Consider the following 15059-nt stretch of genomic DNA (forward strand, 5'->3'; position numbering starts at 1 on the left):
CAGTAGAACAGAAGCGTTTTAAAATACCGTGATTTTGATTTGAAAGTTTTACATTTTTGTCTGTCAAAGTCTAAATCTCTAAAGATCTGTAGATCTTGAGCCCAGCTGATGAAAGCATTGGAACTGACCATTTATTTTTTTTAGCTAATAAAGGAGGATATTGTATATTTTTTTCACATTCCAAGGCTCTAGCAACAGAGCGAAGGTTAAAGGCATCTGATACTCACAATTAAAGAATGGAGTCTTTGTTTTTAGCAGAGTGTGCAGCTGAGACAGAAGGAATTGGCCAGGAAATGAAAACCAGGTGGCTTGGGTTTGAATTTAAGACCACAGAARTGACCTTCAAAAAGGGCTATTTCCTTATTTAATAAAAATAAGTTAAATACATACAAAATCATTTAATTACTACCTACRTTTGTTTGCAGGTGTTTCTGTGAATGTATCTGTTTGTATTTCCACAGAACAAACATGGTGATGAACATGTTTGTCTTCAAAACTCTGCTGAAACAGACAAATTTCTGTAGCACTCCGCTCTTGGTTAATTTGGGCAAAATTGGAAGATGCGTAATATCCAGTGAGAGCAGACAGAGACTTTTGGCTCACTATGGTATATATTACGCATTCAGCTGCATACAAATATTACTGTTAAATGTTGCAATACTATTCTTACCTGACGCTTACTGACATAAGAGTGGTAGTGCCATGTATCTTTCAAAAAAAAAGATACAATTATGATAACAAACTTAAGGCTTCTGTAGAAAAAAAGACAAAATAATTTAAGTAACACAGTTACCATTTTTCAAATACAGCTTTCATTTAAAGCTTAGAAGAATGGAGATAAAACACTTTGCAGATAAGCTTAGTTTTGTTCCCTTCAAAACAATAAGCTCATCTTTGCAGTGACGCGTGATAGAAACGTTTTGTTACTAATATGGCAGTGCAAACAAAATTGCTATTGAAGCTCTGCTGAGCCCTCTGCAGCCGTCGCCTCCTGCAGCGCCGGGACCTGCTGCCCGCGTGGCCGTYGGCCGCGGAGCCGAGGCTCGCTGGGGCGCGCTGTCCCCGCTTCTCCCTTGCCGCTGCAGCTGCGACTCGAGAAGCACCTTTGGGCGGCAGCTGAGGAGCTGCTCACTGGACTGCAGCCTCCTCCAGGTAACTGCGCTTCCTCCCTAAATTAAGGCTAACGGTGCTCTGCCTGTGCAAGCTAATGTACTGTTAAACCTGTGTTATAAAACTTGCTGGTATTAAGGCAAAATGTAGTTTTCCTCAGCTACTTGATTCAAAGCTTAGCTAATGTTCACTTAGGTAGTGTATTTCCAAGAGTTTTCCTTGTCTGCGCATATATTGCAGGAATCTCTACCACCTACTTGCGTATTGTAGGATAGGCCTAGGGCAGCAGCTGGCAAAGATGCTCTCGAGAAACACGGCCTTATTTTTACTAAACTTTTGGTTTACTCTAATCTGGTATTCTACGGAAGGTGCCAGTGACCTGCTAAACTTAAACAAGTCGATCTTTGACCAAAATGCTTTCTGGCTCGTCATTACCATGCTGTGTCTGTTCTGATTTTGTTGTTTTGTAAAGATTTTAGTGAAATGTTCTTGCAAAGTTTACCAACAAGAGTGTATTATATGCATAGGACAGGGTTTGGAAATAATTTGCTCAGTATTTGTAGGAACAGCTACAATTAGTAACCGCATAAGCCTTCACATGATTTATATATTAAGATCCTTCTCTGAATCATTGTCTGAAGGTGGGAGAATAGGTTCCCAGCATGAATACTTCCTTAATTGCCCACGTGCAATTAAGAAACACATGTATGTTCCTGGGTATGGCTTGCTTTTTCTCTTACTGACAGTTATTCCTTCTTTCTTTTGCGAATTCTTTGTGTTGCAGTAGCTCTTGGGTGTTGCAGCCATCGGGGATGGGCCCACAATAAAACTTGCTGGAGTTGTTTACGTTCTAGCAGGTTGGTTATTCTACTGGTGTTAATTAGCGATTCAAATCTTGCTTGGGACAGCTTGTCAGCTGGCATTACAGCATCTCGAAGGATGCAGAGCTGGCATCAGCCATCGTCCTCAACCCTTCAAAATATATATATATTTTGATGTTTGTCTGTTTCCCAGTCCTGTAATTCTTAATCTTGGCTTTTGCCCAACATAGCAAAAGCAGGTAAACTGCTCCTATACAGTGGATCTCTGTAGTCACAGAAATAGCGCATGGGATATGCATGCTACTGCACTGCAAAAAATACATTTCTATGTTAGGTCTTATCACTAGTTGCTTGGATTGTATCTGTTTTGACTGGGTAATTTTTATTTGCTCTCCGGGCAGGAGGAATAAGGCTCTCTTGTGTCAGAGACCTCCCGCAAGGGTCTCTGTGGGATGCTGATGCGGTGCAGACACCTGCCCTCTGGGAGACGCGGCAAGGCTTCCTGTGCAGTTCAGCTGTCAAAGAACTTCCTGACACATCTGTGAAAGGTTTTTACCTCTTTTCTTGCATCCTCTGGACTTCTTAGGGCTTCCCTGCTTCCTTCTGAGTATTGCTGTTACAGATTGTATTTTCTTCCCATAGGAATTAACATGCATCTGATTGTAATGCCTGTTACTGTTGTTTGTTGCTTTCTGTAAACACAGGTGGTCCTTTTATTTATTTTCCCCTATTTCAGGACTGTGTGCTTTTTTGATAACCAAAACTTCTAGTGCCAGACAACTCTGTTTCTCTTCAGCACCCCAGTAAATGGGCAGTTAGCTTTTAAATTTGYTTTGCGCATCACACACCTTGTGTGTTGTCCTGTCAAAAACTGCTCAAAATCAGGAAAGTCTAGGTGCAAATAAAAGGAGCGACACATAATGATTAAAGCATGGTAGTGGATACCAGGACTTTTAGGTGTGCCGAAAGGTTTGCACAGTGACTCCCTTTCTAGACTTTCCAGTAAAACAGAAATCATGTCATTCAGTATCATTCACTGAAAACAGTCTGAGGAGAGTTTAAGCAACCTTGCTGTAAACTACAGACTGTAGTAACCTTCGTTCAAGAGCTGAGAGAGGCAGCGGGTAAAGCACTGATCTCAGGAAGAAGACAGGAAGAAGGAAGGATTTTGCATGCAAGTTATTTTTATCTGCTGTTGTCTTGTGCTTTACTGTGCATGCACTGCATGCAGTTACTGGTGTAGTTCTCTGTTTTAACCACCCGGCCTCTTTGAAGGGTGACACTTTCAGTGCAAGTCCCCAGGAGGACGAGGCCATGGGAAGACGCTGGTGTTTGCTGCTGAACTCCGCCGTTTCCCCAACGTGGTTTTAGGGCTGCAGGACGGCTGCAGYGGAAGAGACCTGTGAGGAGAGGGGTAGGTCTGCAGGCCGCGCGAGCTCGCTGGGCTCAGCAGCCCCRGGCCGTGCGCTGCCGGTGCCCGCACAGGGGTGCCCTGGGGCTTGGGGACGGTGTCTGAGCCCCGCTTTGCTGCTGGCCTGCTGTGGGCTGCTCTGGGTAAAGAAAGGTGCTTTCTCTGCCRTGGTTTCCTCACCGTCAAAACAAGAGGTTGTAATTCTCACCCTGCCTGCAAAGCTCCTTGGGATCTCTGATGTGAGGCTCTGTGGAGAGGTACTTCCTCCAATGTCCCAAATCTTGTTGATTTCTGAAGGTCTGTGATAAAATTCTGGCATGCTGGGGATTAAGCCTCCTTTGTGGGTGGCACAAGGACATTGTTTTAGGATGCTGCTGCTGCTGCTGCTACTTTAATGACTGGTACCGTGAAACAATAGTGACTTGACTGGTTTGTGCTTCTACTGCCAGCCTGAGGTGTTGAGGTGAAAGGAAACTTACCTTTTCTTCTGCTGATTCTGCTTTTGCCACTCTGTTCCTTACTTGCAACCCCCTCCTCTTCCTTTTCCCCTTGAAACTGAAGCTAGTTGATCTGGTTCATTCCCCATAATACTCAAGTAATCTAAGAATGAGTATTTTCACCTAGTAGCTGTTGAAAATTTAAATGCTTATTTATATCTGGGGTAAGTCGTTGCTAGGCACGCTGAGGCTGTGTATTCCTCCCAGCAGTCTGCCCACRGGAAGACATCTGAGAGCCCAGCTGGTGCTGTTTACTATGGCCGAACAACGCTCTCCCAAGAGGCAGCCGTAGCGAGCAGGCAGGTCCCCTTCCCTTTCAGTGCTCTGCTGGGTCTTGTTGGCAGCATKAAGAACATTTCTTAGTGTTTCTTCTTCCGTATCAGCTGAGCAGAGTTGCTGGAGTGAGCCGGGGCCATTTGTTCTGAGGCTGAAAAGGAAGAGCACAGGCTGCTCTCAGCTATCTTAAGCTGTTCACAAATCAGCTGTKTGACATGGAGGGCTTAACGAGGAATCTCATACTGAACTGCAGCCTGTTGTGATTAAAACCGGTCTGCCCTACTTGGCATACTGGTTCAAGATGTTGCTGTTTAGTGGGGAGCACTCTAGTAATATGGGCTCAGCTTTTCCTGCCTAACAGTGTCGTCCTCCTCCTCCTCCTTCCTTTCACGCAAGTCTGTCTGGATCCATAACATACCAGTTGGAAAACTAGTTTTCTGCATTGCCAGCAGAGAGAAAGTCATGGCATACTCTGAAATACTATCCTAAAACATGCTTCCTGTGTTACAGGGACTGCAAAACCTACCAGGAAGTGTTGTGTGATAGTGTCTTAACTTGTAACAGGTTATTTATTGCAAGTATTACTTATTTCTGCCATGCTTGGACAGCACAGTTAAGAAGTAAATGCACTACTAAATCATCAGTGCTAGTATACAAGCACAAACTTATTTTTAATGTGAAGTAAACAAGAAGATACATTATTTCCTGCTAAATTGACACAGCTGTGCTCCAGGGTAACTAAATGAGCTCTTTACYTTGCAGTTCCCCAAAGGCAGGTTTGACATTTCTATCTCTGTCGTTCAGGCCCTGTACCTGRACACCAGCTGCTTCATGGCACTGTTTTACCATTTGCAGGGTGTCTCCACATCCTCATCCTGTTCTGAGAGTTGCAGAGTCAGAGAGGAGAGAGGCAGGTCTATCATCTGCTTCAGAGTATTTCTGACCCACTCTAGGCACAGATACAGCTATGAGAATTGTGCCTGGAGGTGCTAATAGAGACATTATCTGGAGTACAGCTATTGACCCAATCTTCTGATCTTGCAAGAGGATGAGGRAAGACAGCTGCACTCATGCAGAATSTTACTAGTGTCCTTGAAGCCTCAGGTAAGCATAGGGCCCATCTGTATGGGCTGAATCCATAGGTTTTTATCTTGGAAGCAGGCATGCGTGCTATGTGTTATTTAATGCAGCTATTGCTGAGTCAAAATATTGTGTAGAACACATGCTTAACAGTATACATTGCTGAAAGACCTTTAACTGTTGTTCTGCATACTTAAAAGATACTTAACATTACTTTTTTTCAAACAGAGCAGATAGCCATGTTGTATGGACTCTAAAAGGATTCTGTAGTGAAAGACAAATCTCGTTAAATGGATTTGAATGGGCAAAGGGGGTCATGACTTWCTTTGCAAGTACTTTGTTCCCATACACATAAACAGAGAGCAGGCTTCTAATTTCTTAAAAGGGAAAGCAGGGTTTAGTTGGAAATACTTCCTGTTTTAGTCAGCTGGCTCTTTCATATGCCTGTTGAAGACTGCCAGCAGTTCTTACCCACAAAAGCTGGGTTTTGGTAAAGAACGTGAAGATGAATTGATGTTGATGCTGTGCTTGTAGGACAAGGCAGGGTCATGTGCTATTCAAAAAGCCATTATCAGTAAAACTAGTTAACCACAAGCTCTCCCATGTAGGGCATTTTTCTGCGTAGGCTTTGCCAGTGTTGGTACCTGCTGGCCCTTTCCTCAGATGCACTGTGCAGGCAGTCTGCCAGCAGGCAGGTGGTTGTAATTTCACCAAAATCAATGTGGTTAAGGAGAGATTCTTGCCCCTTTACCCCATTTCTCTTCACTCTGTATGTGGTTTTAAGAGATACTCCTGATCCAGAGAAATTCTTCCCTCCCACCCCCCCACTAGGAACACAAGAAGCTCCTGTCAAAACAATCAGTTGCGTATTCCAGATAAACRTATGTAATTATTGAAAGCAGAACAACTGTTCAGACAAATGTAACTTGCATCAAAATTTTATACAATTCTTTCTCCATTACCTTGTTTGGAAATGAAAAAGGGTTAGGGTAGAGAGTGCTTTGTTTTCTTTTTCTTTTGAAACATCCTTATTTGGCATCTGTAAAGCATTTACATTCCCTAGTTCTGGATCAAAGTCCTTTCATGGCTCATGTTACTTATTTCCGTCTTTAACTGAAGCACAGAAAGAAAAATGGATTTTTTCCTCACTCAGACGTACAGTACGAACCATTGTAAAAAAAAAATCAAATTTAAGTTTTTAGCAAGAAGTAGTGAGAATGAGGAATAAAATATTTCACAATATATAATGTGAAGCACCGTATACACACACGTGTGCACGCATACTTCCGGAATGAATGCTATCTGTAAATGACAGTGTCTATAGCAGTTATGAAGTATATAAACTAAAACTTTATAAAGCTGAAACTTAAGTACTGTGCTACTGGATTTCATTTGTTCCTCCTGTTCCAAAAGCGTGTTCTTCTGAGTTGTAACTTTGTCCTGTTCGGCTTGTGCAGCATACTGTTAGGCAAGGATTGGGATACAAACTGCAGTTGGACCAGCCTAGCAGTATTAGAAGTAAAATGTTTTCTCTTACTGTCTGAGTGGTAGGATGAAATCTGGGTTTGGCAGAATGATTTTTTTTTTTTTAGAAGAAACTCCTGTGAGTTTGATGTGACACATGATCTTTTTTAAAATTTGCAAAAGAGTATAGATATATACTTGTTTCTGAACATAGAATAAACTGCTTCCAGGGCTGCTCCTCCCGCCACTGCTGTGGCCCAAAGAGCTTGGTGTTTCTGCTTATGTTCAGAGCTGCTCTGGCTATTCCTCTGGCTTTCTGCCTTCCACGTGTAGACACATGAGCTGAGCCCAGCCAGTCCCTTCAGTCTGCACAGACAAGCGCTAGGCTTTGTCATGTTGCCTTGAATACTGGATATCTACTGTTTCCAAATATTGCTATGGAAAAAAGAGTATAAAAGGCCTTTTTATGATTTATCTAGGAGGAAGAATTTGAACATCTACCAGTTCTAACATTGGCCTATAATTATCTAACTAGCTTGAAATAAGCCCTTAACATAATATACGCCTCCTTCTGTTTGTTCCCCTACCTCTGCTCTTCTTAAAACAGATTGTAGATTCTTATCTGCATTTTAGCATGTTCAGATATTTTAACCGGTTTACTTCGGTCCTTCATTCTKCAAGGTCCTAGTGTAGCGTTCCCTTTCTAAAAGGGGATATATTGTGCAGACTGTGTTTTATATTTAACCATAAAGCAGCATGGACTACAGTCTGYTAGACTGATTTATGTTTCCATTAGCTTTCATCCAGCAGATCTGAATTTAATCCAGACTTCCAGCATTCCTCCAAAAATAATGTTACTGACATCCACTGTCACATCATTCTCCCCACAAAGCTCTTGGCCACAGCTTCTCTGACAGAAGGGAAAAAAAAAAACAGAAAAAAACCTCCCTTTGGATTATGAGTTAAACCCTAACATCAAAGAGGAAACTACCACAGTGCTGTTCCCTCCTTGGTAGCAACTTCATGTTAGTCACCGTATGCTTCTCCACCCCTTCTAATTAAATGCAACTTCAGGGATAGGATTTCTTGTTTCATGTAACCTGAAAAATGAAATCTGGAGCTGGCTTTTAGACAATGTAAAAATAGAATTGAGTTCCGAAAAACGATTTTGCTGGTACAACAGTTCCAGATTTAACCTGGGTCTCAGAGCTGGTATTAGACTTGCTAGGTCCTGAGAGAGGCTCAGGCCTTTTCTTCCTCTCTGCCCACTGAGGGTGGATTGATGTGGAGCCTTAGCTAACTTAGCTTGTGGGCTGCTCTTCACTTCCATSACTGGTGTTAGACAACTGACCTGGATGTTTCTTTCTAAAATTATTTGTTTGGCTGATAGTTCCTACATTACTGGAATGTATCCATTGGTGTCCCACTGTCTGTATCTAGTACAGGGCAGAAATTAATATTGTGCACGTGCTGAGAAGTGAAAAGACCAATGGCATGAAATTTTCTTATCATAAAATAATAAGARTGTTCTGATGTGATTGTGATTAGAATTTTGGATTTTAATTTTAATGCAAGACTTAATAGTTTTGGTCTTGAGCATAGAAGAAAGATTTCAAAGCTAGGGATTGCAAATAACTAATTGCTGTARGATATGTTATTTAGGTGAAATGAATCTACACAGCGTGGCTAGTGTGGTGTTTGTTCTAATTGCCCAGGAGTGTCCATTTGAAGTCTATCAATGACATCCTTCTATGAGTGTGAATTATCAGATACATGTAACTAGCACAGTTACCCGATATTGCACTCAAAGGGGTACACAGCATCCTTCAATGTAACAGGAAGGACTTCAGCACAGTGTTTGCTAAGTTCTTGAAAGGTCAGACTGCTTTAAAATGCAAGTCAGYGAAAAATAGGGATTTAAATAAATAAAACTTCAAAGATAGTGGATTGCTTCTGACCATAATTACTGGAAGATGCTGCTTTTAATTCCAAAGACTGTTGCCCTGAGTTGGGGATGGGGRGGAGAGAAAAGATTTGAGCACTTTATACTCACACATGCTTATAACTATGCATGAGGAAACYCTAAAAGTGCTTTTCTCTTGTTTTTATCTTCTCTTCATGTTTTCCCTAAATGATTCCACTAGTGATTAATGACACAGGAGATTTCAGACCTTGCATATACCCATAAATGGAATGAGGCTGAGAAAATTAAATACTGAACTTTCCTCTCACTGCCTTGTTTTTGTTCACCCTTTTTTAACCGCAATACCTTAGAAATGGTTAGTACAGAGTCTGTTTCAGTAAAGATAACCAGACTCTACAGCCAGGCCAGCAGCTGTACAAAAGTGGGAGGAAGTGTCCATTTTTTTTATTCTTCTTAAGAGAAAGTTCAAGCAGAATCAGAAGACTTGGTGTTTCACAGGAAGAAAGCACAAGAGAKAAAATCCTCAAACAGGAAAAGAACCCAAATCTAATCAGCCTTCTTCATGTAATACAAGGCAGCAGAAAAATCATTTTAGGCTTTTTTTCACTTGTTCTGTTTTCCTGCAGGTATATTTGACTTCTAAATGAAGCATGAGGCTATGTGACAAACAGTTGAAAATTTTGTTGCAGTCTTGTGTGGGATCTGTGGTAGGGATAGATACAGGTTTTCATGGGCCATTCACATGTTACTCCAAGAAAAGCTGGTGTCGTTCTATTGCCGCTGCTGTCAGTGAAATCCTCATTTTTTTGTGTAGATGCAGTTCTAGTCTCAGGTAACCAGAAAGGAATTGCCCCAGTTTAGCTTGTCCAGTAGTCATTGGTTTTAATTCTTCTCCTGATTTTGATACCYAGTACTAGTTCACCTCAGCAGGACATGGACCTCTGCAAGAGAGGTGCTAGCTAAGATGAACTGTAAATATACCTTAACRTATAGCGGGGGAGTGTTTAATCCTTTTGGTTAACACAGCAGAAGGCTACAATAGCTATGACTTCAGCTTCAAATTCATAGTTTCYAATTGCATCATATGTCTAAGTGTCTCTATGCCTCAACAGCATGTCTGCAGAAGTATAATTTAAGCRTTTGAAATGACAAGAGGCCTGCATCTGGGTAAGAGATGTTACTATGCCCTCCTCTTCTCCCCTCTGTGCCCTTATCTGTGGATTGATTTGTTTTGTTTGTGCTTCTTTTTTGCATGTAAATATTAAACAATCTAGGAGAAAAAATAACTTAATGAGGTAGTACGAAGAAAGCTTCTTTGGGGGAGAAAAAAATATATGCTATCTTGTAAAAATGAAGTGTACCAAAACAAAATGGAGAGGACTCCAAGAGGGAGATGACAGGCAGCTTGCAGCATCTTCTGAGGTGCCCCACCACTGTCCCCATGCTCTTTAGCATTTCAGAGGGGGAAATGGTGACAGCAGTAATTATTTATCCCTGCTGTTCCCCTTGCCCACTCTCCTACTGTGGCTTTCTTTTATGCTGAACAGAAGTGTTTGCCCTATTTGAAATCCATGCAGCRCTCTGATTTTGCTTGTTTCTACTGGTACAGTCTCATAATGATGCTTATATATGACTCTTTAATATGACTCTCACTGAGCCTCTAAGGCAGAAGAAAGCACAGTAGGATGTATATATGCTGGCAGCTAGAGATGAGAAAGATACTCTCAATTTTTGAAACCATCAGAAAAGATTAGAGATAACAGATGTCTCTTCTGCCATCAGGCCTGTCTTTCAACAGTGGCAAATATACGCAGCTAAGGAATGTGCCGAATGTATTTATTTCAGCTTTTTCTTCCTGAGGCAGCAGCCAAACATACGCCTAGGAGCAATCACRCCCTCCCTCTGTGAGTGATCACCCTGCTTAAGTGGAATAGCAGGCCTGACTTTAGAGAGTGAAAGGGAGCAGAGCCCTGTCCTGCCTCTGCTGTGCAGCACAGCAGGGTGGTGGTGCAGACTCTTGGTGCCTTAAAGTGACCACATCCCTCGTAACGGTGGAAACATCAGTCTGCTGTGGTGATCTGTCTAAGATGGGTAAGTGCATGTGGGGATCCAGGAGATAATTTGCTGACGAATGTGCGTTGCTGCAGGAGGAACAGTCATGTAGACAGAACTGACTGCTCTTGGGCTTGTTCTCCTCACCCACCAGAGTCCTGCAGCATTTTTTATCTGTAGCATTTAAGAACTGTACAAATGTATTACAATAAAGTTGCTTTCTTTTCCTTTGGTACAGCTCCTAGATATTGTGTTCCTGATCCTGCACAGAAACAATAATGCTGAGTCTGTGAYTGCAGTGATGCTCATAGCTACAGTGAGTGACCTTTACCAGAGGTCCTTCACCCAGCGGTGCCCTCGTGCCTCATCTTGCAAGGTAGGAGAGATCCCTTCTACAAATGGGAAGCTGAGAAACGGGTAAGGTCACTCACCTGGGATCACATAGGCACACTGTGGCAAAAAAGAGAACTGAGGCCAAGTCTCCAAACTCAGTGCCCAGATCAAGACTTGCACTCTCACACCATGTGAAAGTGGTGTGTGATACCTTAATAAAGGACAGATCACTTAAGATGATGCTAAAAATCTGTTGAAGTTGCAGGCTTAAATATAAGCATTCCAAGGAGTTTTACTGAGTACAAGTGGAGATAAGTATGTTAAGTGCTTTGGTGAAACAAAATCTGAATGAGGAAGTGGCTARTTGTGTGCATATGAGTGCTGATAGCAAATGGCTTTTGTGTAGTTTCATAAGGAACTGGAGGAACTGTCTTTCAAACTAAAAAACAAAACAAAATAATCCCAAAACAGCAGAAACCACAGAGGCCTATTAGAGCACGCCAGTATCCTGCACAGACCTATTTTGCTGTGGCCAGGAGATCAAGAAGTCTCAGTATGGGCAGCTGCAAAATAATTGTTGGTAATTTGGTTCCTCCTTACTATTGGTCAGAAACTGCCTAAATGCTAAAGTTCAAGGCTTCATATTCATATTTCACTTTTAAAAGTTTATAATGGAGGGGATGTTTGTGTGTCTCAGAGCAGCTTGACTGGATTCACAAGATCCTCTTAGAACTGAGCACAGAACGGCAAGGAGAAAAAGCACCATCCATGCTGACTGAGTTCCTTTCAGCTCCCCTGTCAAGGGCCAATGTGATCTGTGGACTTTCTCCTCTGTCAAATGCAGTTTTAATCCAAGAGATCATGATATCTGGCAAGCTCAAGCATATTTCTGTTAAGACTGTTGCATGCCTGTTTTGATGATACTTGCTAATGCCTCAGTATAGAAAGGCAACATAATGCTAYAGGTTTAAGAGTTGCAGAGATGACTATTACTTGAAAAATTACCTCTGGATTCTAATGCCCAACCCTTTCTTCACAGAAAAGGCAGATGAGCACTTTTAGCACGCTATATTATTTCACAGATATGAAATTACTGTTATTTACCAGTCAGGACTAAGATGCAGGTCAGTAAAATATCTCAGGAGGGACCAAAAAAAAAGCTGATTTTGCTTGACAAGTCATGTAGTTGCTAYGACATTTTGTGAACAGGAGAGGAGGATATCATCTTGACATCATTTCCAATTTGTACTTTCAGAGAAATCTTGGAATCTTTACTGTGAGGAATTAAGTTTTGTAAACATAGGTTTATTACCTGTCTTTTTTAATGTCTATGTGTAGAAGTGAATATCATCTTTTTTTCTGTCTTTAATCCTCTTCCTAACCAATGACTGGAAAACTACTGGGAATCTTAACAAGAGCTAGTGACACCTCTAACTTCTGTGAATTAAAAGCATCCACACATTTACCCTCAGAAATAGYTCAAGACCTCAAAGGCTTGCTACACTCTGCACTACAGCCTTCTAGGTCTTTCTGTTACAGTACTAAATAATGATATGATTTCCTGCCCTTAGATTGTCCTGAAGTCTCCATTGCAGATCTTGTCACAACCRTTTGTGTCTTAGTCCCAGGCTGTTCAGTTCAAAGGCAGCAAAGTTTGAAGTCTGCTCAGAAATTACTGCTAATGTGGATGAGAGCTCCTAGATGAGGCCAGCAACTGCTGGCTGCCCCTCTCTAGGCTACCTGCTGTGTTGACTTCAAAGGGATTAGCATTGACTAGTCCTTAACTGCTAGGTTGTCAAGACTTCTTTGGCTCCAGCAAATCACCTAGAGTAAAATCTATCCCAAGTGTGAAGCCAGTGTTCTTAAAACAGTAATTCTAGTCTCCTCTCATTAATAGTGTATTATAAGACGTATCCATTTATCTTGGCTTTTTATGAACTCTGATGATCAGGGTCAACAATGATGCTGGTGCTGCTGAGAGGACTGAAATAGGAATGTGGCTTTGGTGTATTGTTCCATCTTTCTACTCAACATAAACTTGTTTTAATGTAGCCATCAAAAGTGTGTCCAGATATGCCTTTATGAAACAGTTGTAGCACTGTAATTAATCTTTGCAGTTCATGCAAATGGTATTTTAAATGGATGATGTAAATATAACTGTAAAGACTTTCTTTAAAGTGAGTGCTGCCCTGTCAATATGCTACACAAGCCCCTTCCACTGTACSGCATGCCTAAGAGGGAGCTTTCCAAGAGCTAGCATCTTACACAGATGGTTAGTCCTACAACAGATGTAGCTTAGGAAAAAGGGGCTGGAACTAGACTGTGCTGGTTGGGAACAAAACACTTGAGAGAAGTGTTTTAAAACTATCTTGCATTCTGTTAGCCAAAAGAACTGTGCTTGTCCTGTCAGCTGATTTCCATTCATGTGGCATTCATCAGCTTAGCTCTCTGATGGGGCATTATCAGGGTTCCCAAGGAAGAGACAGRGGTTTGTAGCAGATTCTTTAATTGGTGAGGGGAGCCCATAGCAAATCTGGAAAATCAAATTTCTTGTGTATTCATCAAGTTTTAATATGTGGAAAAATGTTATGGTGAATGCTACATCCTTGGAAATAGGTCTTTACAATGAAAATAACAAAACAGACCTTTCCTTATAATGCTAAAAGTTCTGTCTGTTTTCCATCCTCCTCTTTTTTGCTTGCTCTCAGCTGGAAGTTAAGGTCTGCTTACTTTTGACCTCTATGTGGTGTGGTGTGTGTGTGTGTATTTCAACACTGTCTGGGAGCTGACTGTGAAAGCAGAATTCCTGGATTGAATCAGTGGGACACCGAAAAGCCTCAGGTCCCCATTGAACAGCAGTACAGCACTGCCGACTGCCCTCCTTAGCGCATATTTTGACACAGAACAAATCTGCTGATGCAAGCTGAATGCTTCTAGGTATTCTGACATGAGAAAGACCACAAGAGGCTAAGATATTAAAGGAAAAACTGTCTGAGTTGGTACATTCCTAACAGCTACTGGGTTCTCTTGCTTCTTTCTAGTTTTTCATTAAAAGATGGATTTATATTAACATAGTCTTTCTGTTAAGACCCTTTCAAAATAGATGTAGTCAAAATGTGTGTTGTAACTTGTATATTATTTTTAATCCCTGTTTATAATAATGTCTCATCATGCCTAACATCTGTTTCCTTCTTGGGTTGGTTTTCTTCTATAGAAGACAATTCCCTTATTTTAGCTACAAAAGGTTACCCAATTCTGTGATTAAGGGCAAAAATGTCATGAACTGGTTATGTTGTCTATTACTTGGAAGTAAAGGAGCTTGTTCCTGCAACATCAAAGYTGTAGGGAAAATATATCAAAATCCAGCCTGGCCTTTTTGTGCAAGACRGAAGAGGGAATGTTAAATCCTCTTTGGTTGTAGGTCCCTTGAAGAACAGAATTGCCCATGTTACCTTAAACGCGCTTGTAATGCTTGTTGCTCTGCATTATRGCGATGACTGTAATCCCATCACTTGCTTCAGAAACTCAGCTGGTCACCTGTAAGGGGCGGGAAGGAATTTACTTTTTAATATGTGGATTTGGGGGAGGTTTGGGGGTGTTCTTTCTGTTCTTTTTTTATGTGCCTGGCTCTATAGTCTTGCTCTCATGCCCTGGGTCCCCCCGACAGCCCGGTCGGAGGGTGTTCGTGAGGCTTCCCAGGAGGTTGTGGCTGGCGGCTCATCTTCCCCTGCCTCCATCCCTGCGCGCTGCTGAGGCAGAGGCAGCTTCCGAGCCCCTCCTGGCCTCTACCTGCGCGCGGGGCTTTTTTYCTATTGTTGTTGTTGTTTTTAAATAGAAAACTGAAATATTTGGCCGGAGAGCTGCCTCTGCCGTGCGCCGGTGGCCAGGAGGAAGACGCTCCCGCGGGGACGAGGCGGCCCACCCCGAGGATGCKGTCTGGCTCTGGGGTAAGGCCGCCGGGGCGGGCAGGCCCGCGGCGGCCGCCCCGGCCGACACCCCGCGGCGCCATGTCGGGACTCGTAACGGTCGCCGCCGTGACGGGCACTCACCTCCCCCGCGCCGCGCACGGAGAGGGGCTGCGGGCGAGCGGC

At 42.3% G+C, this 15059-nt stretch overlaps 1 long non-coding RNA gene across 1 annotated transcript in view; it reads right to left on the reverse strand.

The window, feature by feature from the left end:
* Window positions 1-15059, reverse strand: part of LOC146599008 (uncharacterized) — a 20485-nt gene extending 5426 nt beyond the window's left edge. Inside the window, exons 1-2 of the long non-coding RNA XR_014895156.1 lie at window positions 15018-15059; window positions 14421-14505 (exon numbers count right to left, since the gene is read on the reverse strand). This is a non-coding gene — a long non-coding RNA (uncharacterized LOC146599008). The remainder of the gene's footprint in view (window positions 1-14420; window positions 14506-15017) is intronic.

This window comes from Rhea americana, unplaced genomic scaffold (assembly GCF_003343005.1).
Source record: "Rhea americana isolate MKP2758 unplaced genomic scaffold, rheAme1 scaffold_15, whole genome shotgun sequence".
Lineage (NCBI taxonomy): Eukaryota > Metazoa > Chordata > Aves > Rheiformes > Rheidae > Rhea > Rhea americana.